This window comes from Cryptomeria japonica, unplaced genomic scaffold (genome assembly GCF_030272615.1).
Source record: "Cryptomeria japonica unplaced genomic scaffold, Sugi_1.0 HiC_scaffold_220, whole genome shotgun sequence".
NCBI lineage: Eukaryota > Viridiplantae > Streptophyta > Pinopsida > Cupressales > Cupressaceae > Cryptomeria > Cryptomeria japonica.
The window spans coordinates 245,001-257,117 of NW_026729042.1; the positions used below are offsets into that span (position 1 = coordinate 245,001).

General features: G+C 63.6%; 2 non-coding genes across 2 annotated transcripts; both read right to left on the bottom strand.

Annotated features, from left to right (window-relative positions):
- Positions 1-3,802: 3,802 nt before the first annotated feature.
- On the bottom strand, positions 3,803-3,921 carry LOC131868794 (5S ribosomal RNA). The gene has a single exon (XR_009367226.1). It is a non-coding gene; the product is annotated as a 5S ribosomal RNA (ribosomal RNA).
- A 7,728-nt stretch (positions 3,922-11,649) lies between these two features.
- LOC131868795 (5S ribosomal RNA) lies at positions 11,650-11,768 on the bottom strand. The gene has a single exon (XR_009367227.1). It is a non-coding gene; the product is annotated as a 5S ribosomal RNA (ribosomal RNA).
- Positions 11,769-12,117: the final 349 nt, after the last annotated feature.

Below are 12,117 nucleotides of genomic sequence, written 5' to 3' on the forward strand. Positions count from 1 at the left end.
CTTTCAGAACGGAAATTTTAAAATCTCGTTTTTTTTTGCCTTTTCTGGAAATTAGTGAAGGCAGCGCATCAAAGGTGCGCAACGCTGGTGCGAACCTGGGAGCGCTCCGATGTGTGCTCCAAGGTGCGGCGTGCACGAAGTCGGACCCCGGTTTGCCCCGGGTGCGCACCTCGCGTGCACCTTGGTGCGCACACCTTGGCTGGGTTGCGCGCCCTGGTGGGCACCATGGTGCGCACCAAGGAGCGCTCCGAAGTGTGCTCCAAGGTGCGGCGTGCACGAAGTCGGAGCCCGGTTTGCCCCGGGTGCGCACCTCGCGTGCACCTTCGCCGCGGTGGGCACCATGGCGTGCACGAAGTCGGAGCCCGGTTTGCCCCGGGTGCGCACCTCGCGTGCACCTTCGCCGGGGTGGGCACCTTGGTGTGCAGACCTTGGCTGGGTTGCGCGCCCTGGTGGGCACCATGGTGCGCACCAAGGAGCGCTCCGAAGTGTGCTCCAAGGTGCGGCCTGCACGAAGTCGGAGCCCGGTTTGCCCCGGGTGTGCACCTCGGGTGGGCACCTTGGTGCGCATGCCTTGCCTGGGCTGCGCACCAGGGCGGGCTCAAGATGGCACCCGCGTTCCTTTTTTTTCACTATCTTTCAAAACGGAAATTTTAAAATCTCATTTTTTTTTGCCTTTTTCTGGAAATTAGTGAAGGCAGCGCATCAAAGGTGCGCACCTCGCTGCCCACCACGGTGCGCAACGCCGGTGGGCACCCGGGAGTGCTTCGAAGTGTGCTCCAAGGTGCTGCGTGCACGTTGTCGGAGCCCGGTTTGCCCCGGGTGCGCACCTCGCGTGCACCTTCGTCGGGGTGGGCACCTTGGCTGGGTTTGCCCCGGCTGCGCTCCGAAGCGGGGTTATTGGAGCGCCGCCTCTTTTTTTGTCGGAGCGTTTGGTGGGGTTTCTCGCATTGGCTCTTCCGAGGCCCGGTTGCCACCCTGGCGCGCACGAAGTCGGAAGTAGGGTTAATTGCCCGGGTGCGCACCTTTGCCAGGGTGGGCACCTTACCTGGGCTGCGCACCAGGGCGGGCTCAAGATGGCACGCGCGTTCCGTTTTTTTCACTATCTTTCAAAACGGAAATTTTAAAATCTCCTTTTTTTTTTGCCTTTTCTGGAAATTAGTGAAGGCAGCGCATCAAAGGTGCGCACCTCGCTGCCCACCTTGGTGTGCTCTGAGGTGCGCACCCGGGAGCGCTACGAAGTGTGCTCCAAGGTGCGGCGTGCACGTTGTCGGAGCCCGGTTTGCCCCGGGTGCGCACCTCGCCTGCACCTTGGCCGGGGTGGGCACCTTGGCTGGGTTTGCCCAGGGTGCGCTCCGAAGCGGGGTTACTGGAGCGCCCCCTCTTTTTTTGTCAGAGCGTTTGGTGGGGTTTCTCGCATTGGCTCTTCCCAGGCCCGGTTGTTGGGTGCGCTCCCACCCTGGCGCGCGCGAAGTTGGAAGTTGGGTTAATTGCCCGGGCGCGCACCTTCGCCAGGGTGGGCACCTTGGTGCGCACACCTTGGCTGGGCTGCGCACCAGGGCGGGCTCAAGATGGCACCAGCATTCCCTTTTTCTCACTATCTTTCAAAACGGAAATTTTAAAATCTCGTTTTTTTTTTGCCTTTTATGGAAATTAGTGAAGGCATCGCATCAAAGGTGCGCACCTCGCTGCCCACCTTGGTGTGCTCCGAGGTGCCCACCACGGTGCGCAACGCCGGTGCGAACCCGGGAGCGCCCCGATGTGTGCTCCAAGGTGCGGCGTGCACGAAGTCGGACCCCGGTTTGCCCCGGGTGCGCACCTCGCGTGCACCTTGGTGCGCACACCTTGGCTGGGTTGCGCGGCCTGGTGGGCACCATGGTGCGCACCAAGGAGCGCTCCGAAGTGTGCTCCAAGGTGCGGCGTGCACGAAGTCGGAGCCCGGTTTGCCCCGGGTACGCACCTCGCGTGCACCTTCGCCGGGGTGGGCACCTCGGCTGGGTTGCGCGCCCTGGTGCGCACCAAGGAGCGCTCCGAAGTGTGCTCCAAGGTGCGGCGTGCACGAAGTCGGAGCCCGGTTTGCCCCGGGTGCGCACCTTCGCCGCGGTGCGCACCATGGCGTGCACGAAGTCGGAGCCCGGTTTGCCCCGGGTGCGCACCTCGCGTGCACCTTCGGCGGGGTTGCGCGCCCTGGTGGGCACCATGGTGCGCACCAAGGAGCGCTCCGAAGTGTGCTCCAAGGTGCGGCGTGCACGAAGTCGGAGCCCGGTTTGCCCCGGGTGCGCACCTCGCGTGCACCTTCGGCGGGGTTGCGCGCCCTGGTGGGCACCATGGTGCGCACCAAGGAGCGCTCCGAAGTGTGCTCCAAGGTGCGGCGTGCACGAAGTCGGAGCCCGGTTTGCCCCGGGTGCGCACCTCGCGTGCACCTTCGCCGCGGTGGGCACCATGGCGTGCACGAAGTCGGAGCCCGGTTTGCCCCGGGTGCGCACCTCGCGTGCACCTTCGCCGGGGTGGGCACCTCGGCTGGGTTGCGCGCCCTGGTGCGCACCAAGGAGCGCTCCGAAGTGTGCTCCAAGGTGCGGCGTGCACGAAGTCGGAGCCCGGTTTGCCCCGGGTGCGCACCTCGCGTGCACCTTCGCCAGGGTGGGCACCTCGGTGTGCTCCGAGGTGCGAACCCGAGAGCGCTCCGAGGTGCCCACGAAGTCGAAAGTCGGGTTAATTGCATTGTTTTCCCCGGGTGCGCTCCGAGGTGCGCAACATCGGCGCGCACCAAGGAGGGCTCCGAAGTGTGCTCCAAGGTGCGCACGATGGCGTGCACCTCTGGTGCGCACGATTCGGAGCTCGGTTTGACCGGGGTGCGCACACCTTGGCTGGGTTGCGCACCTTTTGTGCGCTCCAAGGTGCGCACGAAGTCGGAGCTCGGTTTGCCCCGGGTGCGCACCTTCGCCAGGGTGCGCACCTTGATGCGCACGCCTTGGCTGGGCTGCGCACCTTGGTGGGCGCCATGGTGCGCACCTTTCGTGCGCTCCAAGGTGCGCACGAAGTCGGAGCTCGGTTTGCCCCGGGTGCGCACCTTGGTGGGCGCCATGGTGCACTCCGAGGTGCCCAAGATTGGTGCGCACCAAGGAGCGCTCCGAAGTGCGCTCCAAGGTGCGCGCGAAGTCGAAAGTTGGGTTAATTGTCCGGTTTGCCTCGGGTGCGCACCTTGCGTGCACCTTCGCCAGGGTGGGCGCCTTGGTGCGCACACCTTGGCTGGGCTGCGCACACCTTGGCACCCGCGTTTCCTTCATTTTAAATTTTTTTTTTTTACAATCTCTCAAGTGGGAAATTCTATAATCTCAACTTTTTTTGCCTTTTCAGGAAACTTTTGAATGGAGCGCATCATTGGTGCGCTCCGAAGTGTGCTCCAAAGCTCTCTCCAGCTGCGTGCACCTGCCCCGGCCGCGCACCCGGCCCCGCCCAGCTTCGCTCACCTGTCCCGGGCGTCTGGTGCGGAACCTTAGAGTAAGAAACATCACCGTGCACCTTGGCCAACGTGCGCGACTCGACCGAGCGCGCACTGGCCGAGGTGCACACCGATTTCACCTGGGTGCGCGCGCAGCACCTCGGGCGCACCGGGGTGCGCGCACAACGCCCGGGTTGCACCGTGGCCTGTGTGCTCGGGGCGCCTCGGGTGCGCGCTCGGTGTCGCCCCCGCGCGCGCGGTAGTGCGGGCAGCGCACCCCGGCCCGGCCCGGCCCCGACGAGAACGCAAACGGGCAAAAGGTTTATTCAAATAGCATTGCGACGCCCGGCGAAAAACTAAAAAAGGGTGCAACACCGGGACTTCCCGGGAGGTCACCCATCCCAGTACTACTCCGGCCCAAGCGCGCTTAACTGCGGAGTTCTGATGGGATCCGGTGCACTAACGCTGGTATGATCGCACCCGTTATGAGCTTGTCGCAGTGTGTACTTAGCAAACCGCGACCCACGTGCGAATCCACCCCGGCCACCCACCCCCGTCGAGGTGCACACCCTCCCTCGCGAAGTGCGCCCCGTTCGCCAAGTGTGAGCCCTGCCCGGGTGCGCGCACCTTGCTAGGGCGTCGGGTGTGCACCCGGCCCGGCCTACGTGCGTGCACCTGGAGGGGGCGTCGTGTGCGTGCAGTGTCCCGTCTGCAACGCGGTGCCCACACACCACCTCGGGCGCAACGACCTGCGCTCACATGTGGGCCGAGTGCACCTTGGTGCATGTTCGGGGCGCCTCGGGTGCACGCTCGATCTTGCCCCGGTGCACCAAGGCGCTCGGTTTGCCCCGGGTGCGCACTTGGTGCAAGGTGGGCACCCAAAATAGGGATCAAGCACCAAAACACAAGTTTCGGGATGCAAAATGGGACCCAAGGACCACAAATGCGTTCCAAGACCCATGATGGGTCCACGAGAACAAAAATGTGTTCCGAGACTTAATAAACAAATATTGGGTTTTAGGAGAAGAAACATGCTCTGATGCCCAAAACGAGAATCGACCCCGAAAAGGCCACAGGCCAAAAGTGGGATGCGAGACAAAAAAAAATGGGACCCGAGGACCAAAATTGGGTTCCCAGGTCGAAGACAGGGCAACCGGACAAGAAACGACCTCTAAGGCTCGAAATGAGTCCCGGCGACTAAAACTTGACAAGAAGCACCCATCAGGCACCCAACTCGACACCCATGGGATGCCGACCCACCCGGGCTTCCACCTAGCACACCTTGGCACCCACCCACCCTCGCACCCAACCTCGCACCCAACTTAGCACCTTTGAACCCACATTGGCACTCACCCTGACCCTGGCACCTTGGAACCCACATTGGCACTCACCTTGACCCTGGCACCCACCTTTGCACTCACCTTGGGACCCACCCTGGCTCCCACCTCGGCACCCACCCAGACACCCACCTTGGTTCCTTGGCACCCACCTTGGATCCTTGGCACCCACCCCGACACCCACCTTGGCACGCAACTTGGCTACTTGCCACCCATCTTGGCTCCTTGACGCCCACCCCGACAACCACCCCGTGACCTACCCTGGCTAGGGTTGGTGCACACCCACCCTGGTGCCCACCTTGGCACCCACCCTATGACCCACCTTGGCACGCACCTTAGTACCCACCCCGTTACCCACCCTAGGACCCACCCCGTGACCCACCTTGGCCAGGGTGGGTGCCTTGGTGCGCACAACTTGCCTGGGCTGCACACCAGGGCGGGCTCAAGATGGCACCCGCGTTCCGTTTTTTTCACTATCTTTCAAAACGGAAATTTTAAAATCTCATTTTTTTCTTTTTTTTGCCTTTTCTGGAAATTAGTGAAGGCAGCGCATCAAAGGTGCGCAATGCTGGTGCGAACCCGGGAGCGCTCCGATGTGTGCTCCAAGGTGCGGCGTGCACGAAGTCCGAGCCCGGTTTGCCCCGGGTGCGCACCTCGCGTGCACCTTCGCCGGGGTGAGCACCTTGGCTGGGTTGCGCGCCCTGGTGCGTACCAAGGAGCGCTCTGAAGTGTGCTCCAAGGTGCGGCGTGCACGAAGTCGGAGCCCGGTTTGCCCCGGGTGTGCACCTCGGGTGCGCACCTCGCGTGCACCTTCGCTGCGGTGGGCACCTTGGCTGGGTTGCGCGCCTTGGTGGGCACCATGCAGTGCACGAAGTCGGAGCCTGGTTTGCCCCGGGCGCGCACCTCCGCCAGGGTGGGCACCTTGGTGCGCACAACTTGCCTGGGCTGCGCACCAGGAAGGGCTCAAGATGGCACCCGCGTTCCGTTTTTTTCACTATCTTTCAGAACGGAAATTTTAAAATATCGTTTTTTTTTGCCTTTTCTGGAAATTAGTGAAGGCAGCGCATCAAAGGTGCGCAACGCTGGTGCGAACCTGGGAGCGCTCCGATGTGTGCTCCAAGGTGCGGCGTGCACAAAGTCGGAGCCCGGTTTGCCCCGGGTGCGCCCTGGTGGGCACCATGGTGCGCACCAAGGAGCGCTCCGAAGTGTGCTCCAAGGTGCGGCCTGCACGAAGTCGGAGCCCGGTTTGCCCCGGGTGTGCACCTCGGGTGGGCACCTTGGTGCGCATGCCTTGCCTGGGCTGCGCACCAGGGCGGGCTCAAGATGGCACCCGCGTTCCTTTTTTTTCACTATCTTTCAAAACGGAAATTTTAAAATCTCATTTTTTTTTGCCTTTTTCTGGAAATTAGTGAAGGCAGCGCATCAAAGGTGCGCACCTCGCTGCCCACCACGGTGCGCAACGCCGGTGGGCACCCGGGAGTGCTTCGAAGTGTGCTCCAAGGTGTTGCGTGCACGTTGTCGGAGCCCGGTTTGCCCCGGGTGCGCACCTCGCGTGCACCTTCGTCGGGGTGGGCACCTTGGCTTGGTTTGCCCCGGCTGCGCTCCGAAGCGGGGTTATTGGAGCGCCGCCTCTTTTTTTGTCGGAGCGTTTGGTGGGGTTTCTCGCATTGGCTCTTCCGAGGCCCGGTTGCCACCCTGGCGCGCACGAAGTCGGAAGTAGGGTTAATTGCCCGGGTGCGCACCTTTGCCAGGGTGGCACCTTACCTGGGCTGCGCACCAGGGCGGGCTCAAGATGGCACGCGCGTTCCGTTTTTTTCACTATCTTTCAAAACGGAAATTTTAAAATCTCCTTTTTTTTTTGCCTTTTCTGGAAATTAGTGAAGGCAGCGCATCAAAGGTGCGCACCTCGCTGCCCACCTTGGTGTGCTCTGAGGTGCGCACCCGGGAGCGCTACGAAGTGTGCTCCAAGGTGCGGCGTGCACGTTGTCGGAGCCCGGTTTGCCCCGGGTGCGCACCTCGCCTGCACCTTGGCCGGGGTGGGCACCTTGGCTGGGTTTGCCCAGGGTGCGCTCCGAAGCGGGGTTACTGGAGCGCCCCCTCTTTTTTTGTCAGAGAGTTTGGTGGGGTTTCTCGCATTGGCTCTTCCCAGGCCCGGTTGTTGGGTGCGCTCCCACCCTGGCGCGCGCGAAGTTGGAAGTTGGGTTAATTGCCCGGGCGCGCACCTTCGCCAGGGTGGGCACCTTGGTGCGCAAACCTTGGCTGGGCTGCGCACCAGGGCGGGCTCAAGATGGCACCAGCATTCCCTTTTTCTCACTATCTTTCAAAACGGAAATTTTAAAATCTCGTTTTTTTTTTGCCTTTTATGGAAATTAGTGAAGGCATCGCATCAAAGGTGCGCACCTCGCTGCCCACCTTGGTGTGCTCCGAGGTGCCCACCACGGTGCGCAACGCCGGTGCGAACCCGGGAGCGCCCCGATGTGTGCTCCAAGGTGCGGCGTGCACGAAGTCGGACCCCGGTTTGCCCCGGGTGCGCACCTCGCGTGCACCTTGGTGCGCACACCTTGGCTGGGTTGCGCGGCCTGGTGGGCACCATGGTGCGCACCAAGGAGCGCTCCGAAGTGTGCTCCAAGGTGCGGCGTGCACGAAGTCGGAGCCCGGTTTGCCCCGGGTGCGCACCTTCGCCGCGGTGGGCACCATGGCGTGCACGAAGTCGGAGCCCGGTTTGCCCCGGGTGCGCACCTCGCGTGCACCTTCGCCGGGGTGGGCACCTCGGCTGGGTTGCGCGCCCTGGTGCGCACCAAGGAGCGCTCTGAAGTGTGCTCCAAGGTGCGGCGTGCACGAAGTCGGAGCCCGGTTTGCCCCGGGTGTGCACCTCGCGTGCACCTTCGCTGCGGTGGGCACCTTGGCTGGGTTGCGCGCCTTGGTGGGCACCATGCAGTGCACGAAGTCGGAGCCCGGTTTGCCCCGGGCGCGCACCTCCGCCAGGGTGGGCACCTTGGTGCGCACAACTTGCCTGGGCTGCGCACCAGGAAGGGCTCAAGATGGCACCCGCGTTCCGTTTTTTTCACTATCTTTCAGAACGGAAATTTTAAAATATCGTTTTTTTTTGCCTTTTCTGGAAATTAGTGAAGGCAGCGCATCAAAGGTGCGCAACGCTGGTGCGAACCTGGGAGCGCTCCGATGTGTGCTCCAAGGTGCGGCGTGCACGAAGTCGGACCCCGGTTTGCCCCGGGTGCGCACCTCGCGTGCACCTTGGTGCGCACACCTTGGCTGGGTTGCGCGCCCTGGTGGGCACCATGGTGCGCACCAAGGAGCGCTCCGAAGTGTGCTCCAAGGTGCGGCGTGCACGAAGTCGGAGCCCGGTTTGCCCCGGGTGCGCACCTCGCGTGCACCTTCGCCGCGGTGGGCACCATGGCGTGCACGAAGTCGGAGCCCGGTTTGCCCCGGGTGCGCACCTCGCGTGCACCTTCGCCGGGGTGGGCACCTTGGTGTGCAGACCTTGGCTGGGTTGCGCGCCCTGGTGGGCACCATGGTGCGCACCAAGGAGCGCTCCGAAGTGTGCTCCAAGGTGCGGCCTGCACGAAGTCGGAGCCCGGTTTGCCCCGGGTGTGCACCTCGGGTGGGCACCTTGGTGCGCATGCCTTGCCTGGGCTGCGCACCAGGGCGGGCTCAAGATGGCACCCGCGTTCCTTTTTTTTCACTATCTTTCAAAACGGAAATTTTAAAATCTCATTTTTTTTTGCCTTTTTCTGGAAATTAGTGAAGGCAGCGCATCAAAGGTGCGCACCTCGCTGCCCACCACGGTGCGCAACGCCGGTGGGCACCCGGGAGTGCTTCGAAGTGTGCTCCAAGGTGCTGCGTGCACGTTGTCGGAGCCCGGTTTGCCCCGGGTGCGCACCTCGCGTGCACCTTCGTCGGGGTGGGCACCTTGGCTGGGTTTGCCCCGGCTGCGCTCCGAAGCGGGGTTATTGGAGCGCCGCCTCTTTTTTTGTCGGAGCGTTTGGTGGGGTTTCTCGCATTGGCTCTTCCGAGGCCCGGTTGCCACCCTGGCGCGCACGAAGTCGGAAGTAGGGTTAATTGCCCGGGTGCGCACCTTTGCCAGGGTGGGCACCTTACCTGGGCTGCGCACCAGGGCGGGCTCAAGATGGCACGCGCGTTCCGTTTTTTTCACTATCTTTCAAAACGGAAATTTTAAAATCTCCTTTTTTTTTTGCCTTTTCTGGAAATTAGTGAAGGCAGCGCATCAAAGGTGCGCACCTCGCTGCCCACCTTGGTGTGCTCTGAGGTGCGCACCCGGGAGCGCTACGAAGTGTGCTCCAAGGTGCGGCGTGCACGTTGTCGGAGCCCGGTTTGCCCCGGGTGCGCACCTCGCCTGCACCTTGGCCGGGGTGGGCACCTTGGCTGGGTTTGCCCAGGGTGCGCTCCGAAGCGGGGTTACTGGAGCGCCCCCTCTTTTTTTGTCAGAGCGTTTGGTGGGGTTTCTCGCATTGGCTCTTCCCAGGCCCGGTTGTTGGGTGCGCTCCCACCCTGGCGCGCGCGAAGTTGGAAGTTGGGTTAATTGCCCGGGCGCGCACCTTCGCCAGGGTGGGCACCTTGGTGCGCACACCTTGGCTGGGCTGCGCACCAGGGCGGGCTCAAGATGGCACCAGCATTCCCTTTTTCTCACTATCTTTCAAAACGGAAATTTTAAAATCTCGTTTTTTTTTTGCCTTTTATGGAAATTAGTGAAGGCATCGCATCAAAGGTGCGCACCTCGCTGCCCACCTTGGTGTGCTCCGAGGTGCCCACCACGGTGCGCAACGCCGGTGCGAACCCGGGAGCGCCCCGATGTGTGCTCCAAGGTGCGGCGTGCACGAAGTCGGACCCCGGTTTGCCCCGGGTGCGCACCTCGCGTGCACCTTGGTGCGCACACCTTGGCTGGGTTGCGCGGCCTGGTGGGCACCATGGTGCGCACCAAGGAGCGCTCCGAAGTGTGCTCCAAGGTGCGGCGTGCACGAAGTCGGAGCCCGGTTTGCCCCGGGTACGCACCTCGCGTGCACCTTCGCCGGGGTGGGCACCTCGGCTGGGTTGCGCGCCCTGGTGCGCACCAAGGAGCGCTCCGAAGTGTGCTCCAAGGTGCGGCGTGCACGAAGTCGGAGCCCGGTTTGCCCCGGGTGCGCACCTTCGCCGCGGTGCGCACCATGGCGTGCACGAAGTCGGAGCCCGGTTTGCCCCGGGTGCGCACCTCGCGTGCACCTTCGGCGGGGTTGCGCGCCCTGGTGGGCACCATGGTGCGCACCAAGGAGCGCTCCGAAGTGTGCTCCAAGGTGCGGCGTGCACGAAGTCGGAGCCCGGTTTGCCCCGGGTGCGCACCTCGCGTGCACCTTCGGCGGGGTTGCGCGCCCTGGTGGGCACCATGGTGCGCACCAAGGAGCGCTCCGAAGTGTGCTCCAAGGTGCGGCGTGCACGAAGTCGGAGCCCGGTTTGCCCCGGGTGCGCACCTCGCGTGCACCTTCGCCGCGGTGGGCACCATGGCGTGCACGAAGTCGGAGCCCGGTTTGCCCCGGGTGCGCACCTCGCGTGCACCTTCGCCGGGGTGGGCACCTCGGCTGGGTTGCGCGCCCTGGTGCGCACCAAGGAGCGCTCCGAAGTGTGCTCCAAGGTGCGGCGTGCACGAAGTCGGAGCCCGGTTTGCCCCGGGTGCGCACCTCGCGTGCACCTTCGCCAGGGTGGGCACCTCGGTGTGCTCCGAGGTGCGAACCCGAGAGCGCTCCGAGGTGCCCACGAAGTCGAAAGTCGGGTTAATTGCATTGTTTTCCCCGGGTGCGCTCCGAGGTGCGCAACATCGGCGCGCACCAAGGAGGGCTCCGAAGTGTGCTCCAAGGTGCGCACGATGGCGTGCACCTCTGGTGCGCACGATTCGGAGCTCGGTTTGACCGGGGTGCGCACACCTTGGCTGGGTTGCGCACCTTTTGTGCGCTCCAAGGTGCGCACGAAGTCGGAGCTCGGTTTGCCCCGGGTGCGCACCTTCGCCAGGGTGCGCACCTTGATGCGCACGCCTTGGCTGGGCTGCGCACCTTGGTGGGCGCCATGGTGCGCACCTTTCGTGCGCTCCAAGGTGCGCACGAAGTCGGAGCTCGGTTTGCCCCGGGTGCGCACCTTGGTGGGCGCCATGGTGCACTCCGAGGTGCCCAAGATTGGTGCGCACCAAGGAGCGCTCCGAAGTGCGCTCCAAGGTGCGCGCGAAGTCGAAAGTTGGGTTAATTGTCCGGTTTGCCTCGGGTGCGCACCTTGCGTGCACCTTCGCCAGGGTGGGCGCCTTGGTGCGCACACCTTGGCTGGGCTGCGCACACCTTGGCACCCGCGTTTCCTTCATTTTAAATTTTTTTTTTTTACAATCTCTCAAGTGGGAAATTCTATAATCTCAACTTTTTTTGCCTTTTCAGGAAACTTTTGAATGGAGCGCATCATTGGTGCGCTCCGAAGTGTGCTCCAAAGCTCTCTCCAGCTGCGTGCACCTGCCCCGGCCGCGCACCCGGCCCCGCCCAGCTTCGCTCACCTGTCCCGGGCGTCTGGTGCGGAACCTTAGAGTAAGAAACATCACCGTGCACCTTGGCCAACGTGCGCGACTCGACCGAGCGCGCACTGGCCGAGGTGCACACCGATTTCACCTGGGTGCGCGCGCAGCACCTCGGGCGCACCGGGGTGCGCGCACAACGCCCGGGTTGCACCGTGGCCTGTGTGCTCGGGGCGCCTCGGGTGCGCGCTCGGTGTCGCCCCCGCGCGCGCGGTAGTGCGGGCAGCGCACCCCGGCCCGGCCCGGCCCCGACGAGAACGCAAACGGGCAAAAGGTTTATTCAAATAGCATTGCGACGCCCGGCGAAAAACTAAAAAAGGGTGCAACACCGGGACTTCCCGGGAGGTCACCCATCCCAGTACTACTCCGGCCCAAGCGCGCTTAACTGCGGAGTTCTGATGGGATCCGGTGCACTAACGCTGGTATGATCGCACCCGTTATGAGCTTGTCGCAGTGTGTACTTAGCAAACCGCGACCCACGTGCGAATCCACCCCGGCCACCCACCCCCGTCGAGGTGCACACCCTCCCTCGCGAAGTGCGCCCCGTTCGCCAAGTGTGAGCCCTGCCCGGGTGCGCGCACCTTGCTAGGGCGTCGGGTGTGCACCCGGCCCGGCCTACGTGCGTGCACCTGGAGGGGGCGTCGTGTGCGTGCAGTGTCCCGTCTGCAACGCGGTGCCCACACACCACCTCGGGCGCAACGACCTGCGCTCACATGTGGGCCGAGTGCACCTTGGTGCATGTTCGGGGCGCCTCGGGTGCACGCTCGATCTTGCCCCGGTGCACC